Below are 14,992 nucleotides of genomic sequence, written 5' to 3' on the forward strand. Positions count from 1 at the left end.
ATGTAAATTATGTAATTATGTAATTTTTGTAGATTAGGAAAACCAACGGAGCCTCCAGGTACTCCTGAACCGACTGATACTTGAGAAGAGTCACTATTTTTAGTGGTAACATATTGCATACGGTTAGAAAAAAACTCTCGAATCCAGTTTAAAACCAAAAGAGCAATGTTAGCCTGCCGAGTTTAAATAGGAGTAGGTAAAATATGAAAACAATAGTCTTTAGTAAAGCTAGTATTCAGAAATGCGCGACCATAAGCGAATGTTAACAGTTGCGTTTTGCAAGAAAATGACTTTCAGAACCCGCGTTGACTGCAATGAAAAAAACAAAAAAAAGAAATTGATTTTGAGAAGTTAGCGAGATGTAATAAAATGATGTGTTCAAGTGTTTTACGAACTGCAATTATCTATGCAGCTGGAATTGAGAATAGCAATGAAGCGACGAGGTGAGCCCTTTTTTTATTTTGGTTTTTCATATTTATATTTCCTTCTATATTCCCTAGCAATCATTGTTTTTGCGATGTAATTATACACCTCGAAATCTAATATACCTGCCCCCCAATTCCTGGCTGATCCCCCTATGCGGGTATGTGCCATCAAATTAGAGGAGAGCAACTACAACAACATATCGCCCTGTCGTCTGGCGCATCATCAACCAATAAAATCGGTCGCGGGCACGGTGGAGGGTTTTCGCAGAGCCCACGTGACCGGAAGTAGGGTCGTCGTGCATGGCACACAGGATGCACGAGTGGTAACTCTCGGGAACCACAAGTAGAAAATTCGCGGAAAAGCCTTTTTATACAGAAGGCCATCACGGAGACAGATCGGGCTGGAAGCTGTGGAATCCCGCGCCGCCTCAAGCAGTGGTTCGAGGCGTATGTCATCTATTGCGCAGTCCTCAGAGCCGAGGCATCAGGAAACTCGGAAACAACGCAGGAGATGTAGTGATCGAAGTCAGCAGAGTCACATTCGGTCGTAGGAAGGGGGAGACGTGAAAGGCAGTCTGCATCGGCATTCGTGAGGCCACTCGTGTGCGAAACAGTGAAGTCGTACTCCTGCAGACGAAAGGCGCAGCGTGCCAGACGAACAGATGCATCACTAAGTTTGACGAGCCAACACAGGGCATGATGGTCCGTCACAAACGTGAAATGGCGTCCATATAGGTAGCACCGAAACCGCTGAACAGCGAAAACTACAGCGAGGCACTCTTGCTCGGGCTTGCTGAGGTAACGGCTTGCATACGCGATTAGATGCTCGCCGGTTGCCGAACGTTGCACAAGGACAGCACCAACACCAATCCCACTTGCATCAGTGTGGACTTCCGTTGGAGCGGAGGGGTTGAAGTGCGGTAGTGTGGGATGTGACGTAAGCAGAAACGGTAGAAAGACGCGTCATAATGTGCGGTCCAGTCGAATGGGACATCTTTTTGTAGAAGGAACGTCAGAGTTTAAGCGACGTCGGTAAATTATGGGATGAATCGTCGAAAGTAGGAGCACAGACCCAGAAAACTGCGGAGCTTCTTTGATTCTGGGGTCGTTCAAATGCTGCAACTGCGGCAGTCTTCTGTGGATCTGGCCGAAATCCATCGCGGTCGACGAGATGTCTGAGTACCAGCGTTTGACGCTCGCTAAAACAGCACATTTTAGAATTCAGGACAAGGCCAGCCTTCTGCAGGCAATCTACAACAATAGCGAGTCGCGTGTTATGCTCAGCAAAAGTCCGGCCAAAAATAACATCGTCGTCTAAATAGCACATGCAGACTTGCCACTTGAGGCCACGCAGTACTGTTTCCATAAACCTTTCAAAAAAGGCCTGAGGATTACATAGGCCAAAGGGCATCACCTTTAATTCAAATAGGCCGTCCGGCGTAACAAATGAAGCTTTTTCTTTGTCAGCGGGGTCCATCAGAATCTCCAATACCCAGATCGCAAATCAACCGAAGAGAATATCGCCGAAACTCTTTGTCGGGCCGAAGAAGCTCACCGTCTCGCCCGTTTGCGGTTTCTGCCTTAGCAAAAGCGTTCCAAAGCTCGGTACGACAGACAGCATCGCCATATGTCTTACGTACCTCGAGATTTGGTTTAGCTTTGGCGGCCTCTCCGGAAACGTAGTTTAGCTCAGAAAATGTTGGCGCATTACGCTGGCCCTTACCTCGACCGCGTCAGTGACCTGAATTACGAAATCGCACGCATCACCGCAACTGGTCGTCGGACTCGCTTATGTTGCCCAAATGAAGCCGTGCCAATCCCGTGGGAACGACTTACTTCCTCGGCCAGGGGGGCTTAGGCTGTTCTTGGGGGAAGTTTAGCAATCCTGAAGAATAAGAAACACATAGAAGAAGATAGAGAAAAAGACGGTGAGAAAGACGAGCAGACTGTTGTGCCCGTGCCGGATTCGCACCCGTTGACCAGCGGAGTTCTCTGCCTTCCTCGACCTGACCAGCAATCCGAAGTCAAACCCTCGTCGTAGCATTATATATATATATATATATATATATATATATATATATATATATATATATATATATATATATATATATATATATATATATATCTTTTACAAGGGCTAAAATCAGGGCCCTTCGTGTTCTGAGAATGCAGAAAACAAGCGTGGGTTAATGCCTTTCCTTTTCACGAACGACCATGCTATTCATCACCACCTTCGAATCCATGCATTGCGTTAGTTTCTAACTTATGGTTTTCCTTACCGAAAAAAGGCGAAACTTCTGGAATCAAAAAGGACAAGAGAGGATGCAGCAGAAAACGCCACGACAGGCGCTGACTTCTACTGTTTAATCATGACCGAAAGGACATGCTGTATTCGTAACCGAAGCGCGTAACCACTGTTATCATTCACACAAGACGTGGTAAAAGGTAGCAGGATGCTATCGTAATTTTCTTTTACTTTATGGGTATACATAAAACTCATGATTGCGACAAGTCAAGTAAAAAGTAGAGCACTTAATCTTCAAGTGACAAGAGGCTTCAATTAAAAACAAAATTGGCTACAATTAGATTCAGAGAGCATGAGTGACAATGCAGATAAAAGAGTCGAAAACAATGGTAAGGCTGTAAAACTGTAATGAAAAACAGTGGTAGCGTGAAGGTAATAACGGACCTTAAAATTTAAAGGTGAAAATTAAAAGTAGGAAAGAAATCCTATACGTTAAGAGGATGATGGCAATATGGAAAAACTAGGAAAAGTCTTCGAGGTGAACATTAAAACCAGGTAAAATAATTATGTGAAACAATGCCGGGAGAGAAATAGCAAGGAACAGTTGTGAACCTGAACATAACACCATGTAACAAACTGCATTTTCAAACCTGAAAAAAGAGTTTACAACCAAGATAGGGACACAAAATGCAATAGAAAATTTACAAATGGCATTCCGAAAACGCGATTTTATTCGTAGTAAGCAAATTGAACTGAGCGCTAACACATCTCTCAACAGTTTTTAAAGTGTAAAAAGCTACACCAAGCTCCCTTTCTATATTATCTCTTGGATTAAACAAAATGTGATTTTGCGTCAAATGGGTGCGCAAATTACTATATTATTTACCTTGCCCGTGCATTCACAGTTACAGTGGGTTTCTAGATGTTCTTCAGCGTAGTTATTTATGGCTAAGTTAAGTTCGCTAACGTTATAATCTCTAATAATCCGGCCAATGTAAACTCTGCCACACGTGAAAACAGTTTTGTACACAAGATCTGAACCCCACTTGGCGCATTTCTTTTCGTGTTTATTGTTGCATTGAGGCTTTGTTTTCTTTTCTGTAGAGGCCAAAAAACATTTTAACATGCTGGGAAACCAGTGGTTGCCCGAAGAGATTGCTCCTTGCTATTTTTATAAGCATTTTGTAAGCCATTCGCGGTTTTGTATACGTAAGGAAATTTGTTATGTCTAGTCAAGGGATTCAATAAGTAAAGGGCAAAAAAATTCCTACCATAGCAACTCCGACATCCACAAAACAGTAGCGTTCCTACCGGCATCTATGAAAGCTGTGTGAAGTTGGCTCGGCTCCAAGCGGAAGATTAATTTATTTAAACGCACATTACTGACCTCGTTTAATGGCAGCTAGGTCCACTAGGAAGGACGCCGTGCTGCTCTTTATTCCGAATCGCAAAGAAAGAATAAAATCAGTTTCGTTAACTTACGCTTCGGAGCTTGCGCTCCTTCAAACATGAAACCGGAGCTCACCCCAGGAGAGAAACCGGAACACAGTAGATCTGTGCAGCGTATCAACTGCGGTAAAGGAGCAGACGAACGATCAACGAAGTAGTTTCTGCTTTTCCGTTTTCAGTGAAGCAGAAACTTCGCGCAAACTTCATTGTTGCCAGGGCAACGCTTTGGGGTGGATGGCTTTTAGGATGGAGAAGGTGAAAATCGTTTTCAGCTAAAGATATACCGGTTCGCTTTAACTTCGCTAAAGAACTAAACAGGAAAGCCTCTCTCCTTGTCTACTTCCTCTTCTGTCTACCTCTTCTCGTCTTTCTCTAACTTGCGTGTTGGTGCCTATGTTATAATTCCTATACTTTTTTTTTAGGCTTCGTCGTCAAAACCTATAGCGACGTCCTTACCGGCGAAATTATGCTGGCGTAAGAATGATATCTCGCTTACACATGTCGCGCAATCACGGAGTCTCGCTGACACATATCACGAACACTTCTCACGCACAAATCTCGCAGGCGCGAGATGTTAACCATGAGCCTAGATTGGTTTTTGTTTTTAAAAAATGGTAGAAAACCACAGACGTCAAGCGGAACCTCGGTACTAAACATTGCCGACGGAAAAAGAGAATGTGCAAATGACAACTATAATGCAATGTTTCAACAGATGTGAATACAAGAATTTTGGAGCAAAACCAAGCGAAACAATTAAGATCTCAAATCCTAGCACACGGAGTGGACGAAATAATTTAGTGACTACCCCTGATGGACTCAGATGTCATCATACGTTAATTCCACATTAGATTTTCGTATGGCATTCACATATGCAATCGTTAATGTCTAGTTTACGAGTTTTTAAGAGCTTTTTTTTTTTACATCGTTTCTATTTTGTGACTGTGGCTATGGATGGTCTCCGTGCACCTTTATGCGATTTGAGTAAGTAAATAGTGAGTCGTAATGGCGCAACCCCTCTTTTTGTCATTTATATATTATCTTCATATTTGCTGGTCAATTCATTTCTGCTTAGGCACACTCTATGTCAAACGAATTCAGTCCACAAATGAGGCTCCAGCGGTAACCATGAGCCTTCAAGGCGTGCCAGGAAAAACACCATGCGCTTTAAAATATTGTCATCTTCGGATTCCTTCTCATGCTCCAATATACGACTAGAAAGGGCTTCGCATGGCACGAAGGCATTTGATAAATATTACGCCTGCAGTAATATTTCATACCAGGCCGCATTCATACTTGTAGTCCATAACAGTAAGTGAAACATCATATTCCCCATGGCATTTTTAGCGCAAAATAATTTGAATATTCGGATTAATTGGTACTATGCTTGGTTGCCCTCCTTTTTTAACTGGTGATCGTTGCACTTTTCGCTACTAATCAGAGGAATTAGCTGCGAATGGCATAAGTGCACACGAGTAGTTTCTGGTCTCAAGAATTGGCAAGCTCATGGGAGGGTTCAGATAACAGTAAAACTTCAGGTACCACAACCTTTTTTTTTGTATACAAATATACTTTTATATGTGGTGGGCAAATCTATTGACACGAATGAATGAACCGTACCTTATCAAGATACTTGGTCGTTTTCTAGGTGACAAAAATTTTATATCACAACAGATGAAAAACGCCGTATTTGCAATTTCAAAAAGTTCCTTTTTTAGAGTCCTGCTATTTAGCACTATAATTGCATTGTGAATCATATTTATTCAGTAAGAACGCGAAAAATTTTCTTTAAGAAAGATTAGAAGAAACCGTGTTTGTTGCAAGAGTTTTCATAGGCAAAAAACGGGGAAACGCTGCACCACGACCGACGCGCTGCAAGAAATTTTGTTTTTAACCCTACAATCTGGCAAGATGTAATAAGGTGTTGACACTAAACGTTTTCTGCATTATGTAGGCTATATACTTCATTTCAGGCAAAGTTTGTGCCTATACACTGGTAAATATTCTCTACACAGCGCTTCCAATTCGGCCAAACTTCAATAACATAAAAACGTTCTATTTGATTTCGAAGTTAGAAAAACATAACCGATATTTATAAAATCTCCCTCAACAATTCTCAATACTTCGCGTCAGCTAAAAGTATGTATTAGTTTTAAAATTTTCTCCACATGGTTAAACATGGCCGAAATTCAGAAAGGTAAATATCGAAAAACTTTGGTTCAAAATTTAAAATTAACAGCAGCCTCGATTTAAACTTTGATTACCCGAAAACAATTATCAGTACCTAATTTCTATCAGACACAAAGATAACTGCAATATCTAGCACAAAAACCAAAATATAAAACTTTGCGCTTGCTCCCATTTTATGAAGTTTGATAAGTCTGCCTTTCAGGAGAAGAGGTCCTCAGGCGCTGTATTCAGTACTGGCTTTAGGTTAATACATTTTACATGGAACAGGGAAAGATGTCATATGCAGCTTTTTACACTTTTTTTGCCGTGTTATGTGGGAACAACAGTTTGCTTTGTTAACGCCGGTCAGTCTGTAAATTACTCGTGTGGTTGCACTGCACCACCGAGCAGAAGGTATGTACAGAAATAAACCAAATTCATCGGTAACGCAACAACATTTAAGACCGGAAAATACGACAACGAGCAAGAAGCTGTACCAATCATTCAACAAAACAATAAAAGCATTCATTACTTTACACGCCTTAGTAGATGAGAATATAAAATAACCACAAAGAGGAACATTCGGGCGAATAGTTCACGTAAAGGAATCACGTCTTAAATTCCGGACGAATCAGTTGAACGACGAAGCGGCGTTCATCCTATTCGGAACTTTCGCAGTGATTCCCGTATGTAGACTCTCCGCCCATGGCGCTGCCTCGAAGACGGCCGGCTCGGTGCGATTAAACGCGGTCTGGATGTCGGTATCTTGCCAAACGTGCCAGAAGACGAATCACGCAACCTAATCCGCTTCCTGTTTCTCAACGACTGCGCAGAGACTATGCACCCGGTTCTTGACGGGCCGAGCTCATGCTTTAGGTGAGTTACCGGGACGTGAGATATTTTAATCGCTGCAGAAGCCTCTTTCGGTTTTGATACTTTCCAGCTTAAGTGCAGAGCACTGAGCTGGAATTCCCTGCCCACGCCTCCAAGAAAATAAAAATTTTTACTCTTGGTGTAGAATGCTAGCAATGTCACCCTTATCGCTCGCAATCACTTTATCTGACGATAGCTTCGGTCATGCGTGTCATGTGTGTCGTGCTAGTTTAGATTAGAAAGTCCATTTAGTGATCTGCAATGCAGTCACCGCATACACAAGATAGCTCAGTTCTCTCCTCTCACGTTTTGCTTAAGGCTTTCTAGGTTAGGTGGAAAGCGGATCCGCTTTGTGCTGGCTCGGGTTTCTTCCGCGCTTTTTGAAAGCGCACTCGGCAGGAATATTTGGCATCTCGACTCACTTTTACCTCTAAATGCGATAAACATGCGCTCGCATTACCTACATGCGATAAAGAAATACATAGTTCTAGAAAAGCTATCATCCATAAAAGCATTTTTCAAGCGATAGTACAAAAGAGCACAATTGCAAACTCCGCTTGAAAATATTTTTTTACTGTCAATTTATTATTACCCAAGACATCCTATTGAATACCTCGATTGAGCACCCCTGCACTTCTTATTAAAAAAAAATAGAGGGTAGAGAAAAAGTTCTAGAATCCTTTGCCCTTTTCAATGACATTACAGGAAATCGCGAATTTGTATTGATTTAAGCTTTGTAACGAATTTATAACCAGTCGCTGCTGCGTGGCATAAACTCTATACATTCATCAAATATTGAATCGAAGTCTTTTTTAATCGTTTATTCCAGTTACCTCTAAAGCTCCTCCGAAGGAGGATATTACAAAGGGAAAAATAATGCTTGACATCTGATAATTAAGGAGAAGCCTAAGCGTTTTTGTCTTTCGTGCACTGTGAAACGTTCTTGTCTAGAAGAAATGACCTCTTTCTAGTGGCAATATTGCTTCCTCGCTTCCAGCTGGTTAAGAGCGTAGCTGTCGTGTAACCACTTATGGATTGCGCGTCTCCGGCGGTGTAGTTGTCGGCGTTCTAGTTAACGCAGCAGCCTTAATGAACTTTTATCTGTAATTTTAACGTTAAACTGTAAATACAACAAATGCCTGAAACAATTTCAGACCGAAATGTTTTATTGCTGGGATGTAACTGTGAAAGAAAGCATTCATTGGAGAATCGCAATAGTGGTTATATCTTTACAATTCTCAGAAAATGGAAGCCCAGACCACCACACCACACAGACAATGTACAGTCTTTGTCAAAAATATACAGCCCAAGGGTTTTGCTTCTAAGCGCCGTAACGGGGCTCAGTACGCATCTGAACCAATCGAAATGTAGTAGATGACAAATCTAGTTCCCATTATTCTCTATGCTTACCTATATATTCCAGTATTTGCTTCCAGGGGCTTAGTTAGAACGCTCAGAAGCGTACCCTTTGGGCCGTATATTTTTGACAAAGGGTGTACGTTATGCGCGAGCAATCGCGAAAAGAACCTTCATCGGTATGGCGCTGAGGGGGTACTTTACTTGTGTAAGGTGCTTTGTGATTGGCTCTCCTTGAGTTGTAGCATCATGGGCACGTCGAGCACCTTTGCTTCGTTCTTGGATTTTCAAGAATTCGTATATAAACAAAAAATTAACCATCTAAAAACTCACATTTTATCGACGATTTTCTGAAAGATCCACGTTAGCCTCAATTTTTTGATGCAGTGCACCGTTGCCTCGTTGATATTGATGAAACTATGCGCTGTCAGTAATTTTTCTAAAAGAAAGCGGCGCGCATGGAAGGATTTAAAGGTCGATAACGTAAGGGACAGCGATAAAACATGGTTCTCAAGGAAATCACATGGCGCCATTATCGCGCCGATTATTTAACGAAAGTTATCTAGCGCACATATGTCTAATTGTAGTTGGCAGTTGAATTAGCAGAGCTCTGATTGCTCAGTGGGATATATGATGATGCGACATCACAAAATGGCAGAGTTGCGAAGTGCAGCAAAATTGGGCTCCTGCTTTAGACATGGGAGCTTGTAATAGAAATGGATACTCTAGGACACGCATGCATATTCATACAACTTTGTTATACAAGGGAGTTATCTCCATTTAAGTGGGTTTTTCAAACAATGCACTCCATGACGACAGTATGCTAATGAGCAAGTACTACGTGCTAACAGCCGGACAAATTATTTGCCCCTTAAGCGTGTAGCAAATTGCAAGAAAGGAAGCGATGATCACCAAGGATAAGCGCTAAAGGGAACACAGTAATGCTGCCGTATGGCACTCATAAAGATGGGCAAATTGTAATCGTCGTATTTTTTTTATTTTTGATTGTCTCTAACTGTGGGCTTTGTTTTGGTTTACATTGAAGATGATATAACGCTTTTTTATTGGTGAAGGGTTGTAAAAGTGGCGAGCGGTCAACATCGAATTCAAATATAATTTCACGGACATACTTTTTGCATTTTGAGATCATGGCTACAAGTCCCGACCGTGAGTACAATCGCCTAAGAATCGGAATAGATTGTATAATAAAATAAGATCAACTGGCAAAAGGCAATACGCTTGCTGCTAAAACTGTTCTCACATGAAATGCGCCCGTTCATTATGCACGCTGAGCGACACTTCTTGAGCCTGCAGCAAAGGCCATCTATAAGGACCCTCCTTATGCAAAAAAAAAAAAAAATAATCATTTTAGAAATATAGTCAAGGTGTTTGATACGGACTGCATTTTTTTATTTGTCAAGTTTTTACTGGAGCAGTGCAATGTGATATTTACCTGCCTCTCTGAAACGTTGGGAAATGAAATAATAGAAACTAACAAACACTTAGCAGTTTATCCAACTTTTTATTTTGCAACCATGCAGTTAATGGTATTGAGAAGATATACCGTGTGGAAAAATTGTGATACTAATGTGCGAATAAGCCAACCGTTAGCTCCGGCAGCGGGGCTAGTGTGTTATATCGTTCGTGCTTGTCCTATGAAAGTAAAGCGCATTACCGACGCAGCATAGAGTCAAATGCTAAAATCTTTATTGACTTTACCGAAAACACCTTAAGCGTTATCATGAATTTTATAGGGCAGTCTATTGCGCTGTTCACTGGTCAGTTGAAAAAACAAATACGATGTATTATACCCACGCATAGAGAGGGCGATGCAGGCGCAGCATTTTGGCACAACTAGATTGAAAGGACCTTCCAAAGAAATGAATCAATATGAATCCAATCAGTACTCGTTTTTTTACAACGTGCCTTTTAGATGCTATAGAAGCGTTGTAAACGTATTCGGCTCCCCTGAGGCACTCCTAGCGACCACGTGTTTTGTTCTAAACAAAGAGCATGGCTGGCGGAGTAACCTTCTCCGGTCCAAACGACAGTAAAACTGTAGAGCGTAGAATGAGTTTTATGGCGTGTCGAAAATTCGGCACTAAGTACGAAAAGGTGAATAGATGTACGGCTGAGGTTTTATTGGTTTTTGACGTAAAAAGAGTTATTTTGGTTTAAATTTTCATTTTAGCTTTCGATGCATTTGCAACTACAGTGAATGCGAACTCTCCATACTTGCACCCGATATTTACATGTGGGGGAACGCAATGGTTTTGTTCTTCCGAATTTTCATTATTTTCAAATTGACAGTCTATCCCAAACTCTTTAATGAAGTCGAATGCGGTAGATTTTAAACGCTGATTTAGAAAAGAGTTCGTTTATATATTATAATGGCCGCCCGTAATTCTCAACATGCGCATTCTGTTTCACACGATGGACAAAACATTTGTCTGAGATGTCTTTTAAAATGAAGTGAAGAAGCAGGAATAAAACCTTGAAAATAAAAAAAAAAATCGAGTGTTTGCTGAAATCAGTAGACGTCTGCAGAAAAACCTATCCAGATAAAACAGTGCATATTTGTCATGCTATTTAAGCATGAATTAAGGAGCTTCGTCCTCTACAGGTTATCATGTAACGATTATCATGTAGCGGTTACAGTTCTCTCGTTTATCGTTCTTTCATTCCTTATACCATGGTGACTGCCCATTAGCATCTAATCACATCGCTCCTGCCCATCATATTTCATCCCGGACTTATCATTCCTACAAAGTACAGCCAATATTCGCACGAACGAAAAAAATACCAAACTTCACCCTTACTGTTATTTATAGAAAACTGGAACTCAATACCGAGTGATAAAGCTACTGAAATTACTTTTTCACAATTTCAAATAAAACTTTCAAGGCACCTTCGTTGTCTGTAATCCCCGTAGTATTGTTTCCACTATTGTCTTCGTAAGCGTTACGTGCTGTTCCCTGAACACCTTTGTACCCACTAGTAAACGTAGTGCTGTGTACGTCTGTCTGTATGTTATGCATAATTATTAAGTGCATTTTTGTTAATTACTGAACACCTATGTATTCACTAGTAAATGTAGTGCTATGTACTTCGATCTATATGTTATGTGTATTTATTAAGTGTATTTTGTTAATTAATATGCGTCACGAATATGTATTGTGCTGTTTTTATGCCGCCCCACCCCCTATGTAATGCCCACTTGGGTTTTTAGGGTATTTAAATAAACAAATAAAAATAAACTTCTCATATGCTGCTTTGTTAACGCCAAGCTAAAATACCACAAGGTATTGTTTTTTGTATGAAGAGCTATCCATATCAGAACTCTCGTCTTCAAGAAACTGCATATTAATGTAGACATTTCTATCAAAGCTTATGAAAAGTGAAGGCGGCCTACTCTTGTTAGCAGTTCATTAAGTATATGATATCGCATTTAACACCCTGCTGTACCAGCGCCCCGTGATAGGCGCACTTCCTTAACTGCAATAAATACAAAATGATCCCGAAGGTACCAAACGAGAGGTTGGTTTTTTTACTGCCTTTCTAAGCAACGCAATATCACAGATTCAAGCATTCGACATACGGTGTAACTCTCGTGCTGCCGACCAAAAAGAAACCTACTTCTCCTTTCCTAATCATTTCATCGGAGGGTCATGTACTCTATCGCTCTTGCAAAGCTGTTCCGCGCCGACTTCCTTTTTCAGTTAACACGAAGCCCTGGACGTTTTTGGGCCATACATCAGCCTGTGGGCGTTTTAAATATTAAACGTTCTTTTACGAAATTATCAATATCCGTAGCCCAAGCATCAATCTAACATGCGACACTGCTTATTTCGCGAACAAAGTTGGAAAATTATCCCCACAGGTCCTGGAAGCGTCCTAAAAAAGCGAAAAAGGTTCAGATATGTAACGAATGTCCCGTAAGTATATAAAGGGCTCTAATAGTAGCTATGAGTACGTTAGAGGAACCATAACTTTTCCATACTCGCAGTCACCTGATGACACGAAGCAGCTAGCGTAATCTGCTAAGAATTTTTCCCTCCCTTTTCTATCGCTAGGAAAAGCGGGGTTGACACGACGATGTGCAAGCACGAGCGAGAAAGTTAAAAACGCTTGCATTAGCAACTTTCATTGAAACAATACACAAATTTTATAGCTGCTTTTTTACTTAATTATTTTAAGTTCTTGCTTTTATTGTTCCAATATTTCGGTCAGTGTATCTACTTGTGAGGAGAATATATATTTCTTAATAGCACCCGTTTAGATTGTTTATTTTCATCCGGAGCGAAATGAAAAGTCAAACTGAAATAGCGATAATTTTTGCAGATTCAGTGTGCTACTTTACAGGTTGTGTGAGATAAAACTCAAATATAACAATCGAATAGCACATTTAAACGTTTTTTCCCTGGTTTAAAATCAGGCTTAGCATTTCTGTCACTATATCGATGCCATCCTAAAAGGAACAAGTACTACAACTTATGTTTCGAAACAATAAATACTGCTTTTGCTCTCGTCAACCGAAGGCAAAATATATTCGAAAACGAACGCTGACTGTGTCCTAAATCCTATCTAATAACTGATTTGTGCTAAAGCATCCAGCAAAGCACAATGTTTAAACGGTGTCAGCATATCTGTCATCGTTTAAGCATATTTCTTCACCCTGTGCGCCTCCCTCTCCACTTATATGTGCCGTGGACTGGATACGGAGCTAAATAATAAATATTTGAGAACTTCTATTATAACTCTCGGGAGACTTGTCAAACTCGACTCTAGCCAGATAAGTTTTATTTCTTCTACCCATTGGCAAAGGTAAAAAGAGCATTTAGGCTTAGAAAGCAAAAAAAAAATGTCTCAAATTATCTTGTAAATCCTTTATGTCGATCTTCTCTTTGGTCGTACAGTCTTTTCCTGAATCTACTAAAATGTGCCAGAACTGCTGAATTAATGGAAGAAAGTTCAGGCAGTCTCAGCGGCTCAAACACTGGGAACAGAGACAGGTTTTGTTAGAGAAAATGAAAATAGTCATCCTCTTACGCGGACGTAAGCGGACAAGCGCAGGCACTTTCACTTTTCTAAAATAAATAAATAAGTAAATAAAATAAACTTTTTTAAAAGAAACATGATTGGACCAAGCAAGTGAGGTAACGGAAGACGAGACTTGCTCTTTGAGTGTTTAGGTTTTAAATGTTTTCTTCTGAAAAATGAAAAAGAAAATAGTTAGAAAATAACCCTTTCCTCCCACGCAACCTTCTCCATGCTATTTAGAGCCGAGCCGTTGAAAGGCTTGCTTTGATAAAGGACCCCGAATGAATAAAGTACTCAGGAAACCTACCCTACCAAAACAGGCAAAATAGGCTTTAAATCGTAGCACCGGGTGTTAATTCGGCAAGCTCTTGGGGTATTCAGGCCTTGTGCTGAGGATAAAATTAGTAAACGTGTCTGCGCGATAAACGAGGAAATTAGATTTTCTTAGGAAGCGACATGAGACTTGCTTGGCAGCTGTTGAGCGCCCTGAACCCTGCCTGACAGGGCTTATTAATTGTAAAACATCAGGCAATAAGTAACACCTACTTAATTAGTGCATGAAAACTTCCCAACGGAACTTGCTTACAGAACGACGGAAAATTCAGCCCTCTCTGAAGAAAACCAGTGAAGGTATTCTGCCATTGCGCTTTTTTATGGTTACCTTCAAGCGGCGCTCAGACAGTCTCTTTAGTTCAAGACATGTGAAAGAGAGTTTAGAGTCAGCTTCCCGTATAATTATTGCCCACTATGAATATATATATACATATATTTAGTAAGGTCTACGGGTATACATTATCGCAATAGCAAAAGCTTCTTCTTTCTGATATTTATTGAAAAAAATGGTCAATGTATGAAAGATCGCAAACGTACCAGTTGCACTCAGTGTAAAAACAAATTATCATGGAGTGAATCACCTGAGTTGCGGTTAGAAGAAACTGAAAGCTGCAGAACGCGAGAGAGCTACAAAGAAACGTGAAGGTAAGGTAAGCAAAGGCAGATGTAGTCGTGTATTGCTTAGCTTAACCGAATTAAATGAGAGTAAAAACTGCCACAAAGCTTTCCGCGGTTCTCCAATGCTAGAGAGTAGCTTTTGATTTCCACGCAATGGGATAGGATAAGCAAAACGAACGTTTGAGATATGCAGCGAAATTCATGGTTTAGCGCGTTTATGGGGGCCGCAAAAAGAACAGCGGATATATAAAATGCCATAATTTGATAAACATTTTACTTCGATTGCCTGGCTGCTATTTTGAATTCTTTTTCTTTTTCTTACAGAGCGATACTGCTGCTGATATGACCTTACTTATAAATAATTCACCCAAGCTGTCCTACATAGGCCGCCTGTAAAACGTTGCCCACAATGCCATCGAACGACTCTTGTTCTCACATCTCCGCACGTACCTCCCTTCTGTTCTCGGAATACTATCACTAATGGAAG

Source organism: Amblyomma maculatum, chromosome 10, assembly GCF_055883805.1.
Source record: "Amblyomma maculatum isolate TAMU_Amacu chromosome 10, ASM5588380v1, whole genome shotgun sequence".
NCBI classification, from domain to species: Eukaryota; Metazoa; Arthropoda; class Arachnida; order Ixodida; family Ixodidae; genus Amblyomma; species Amblyomma maculatum.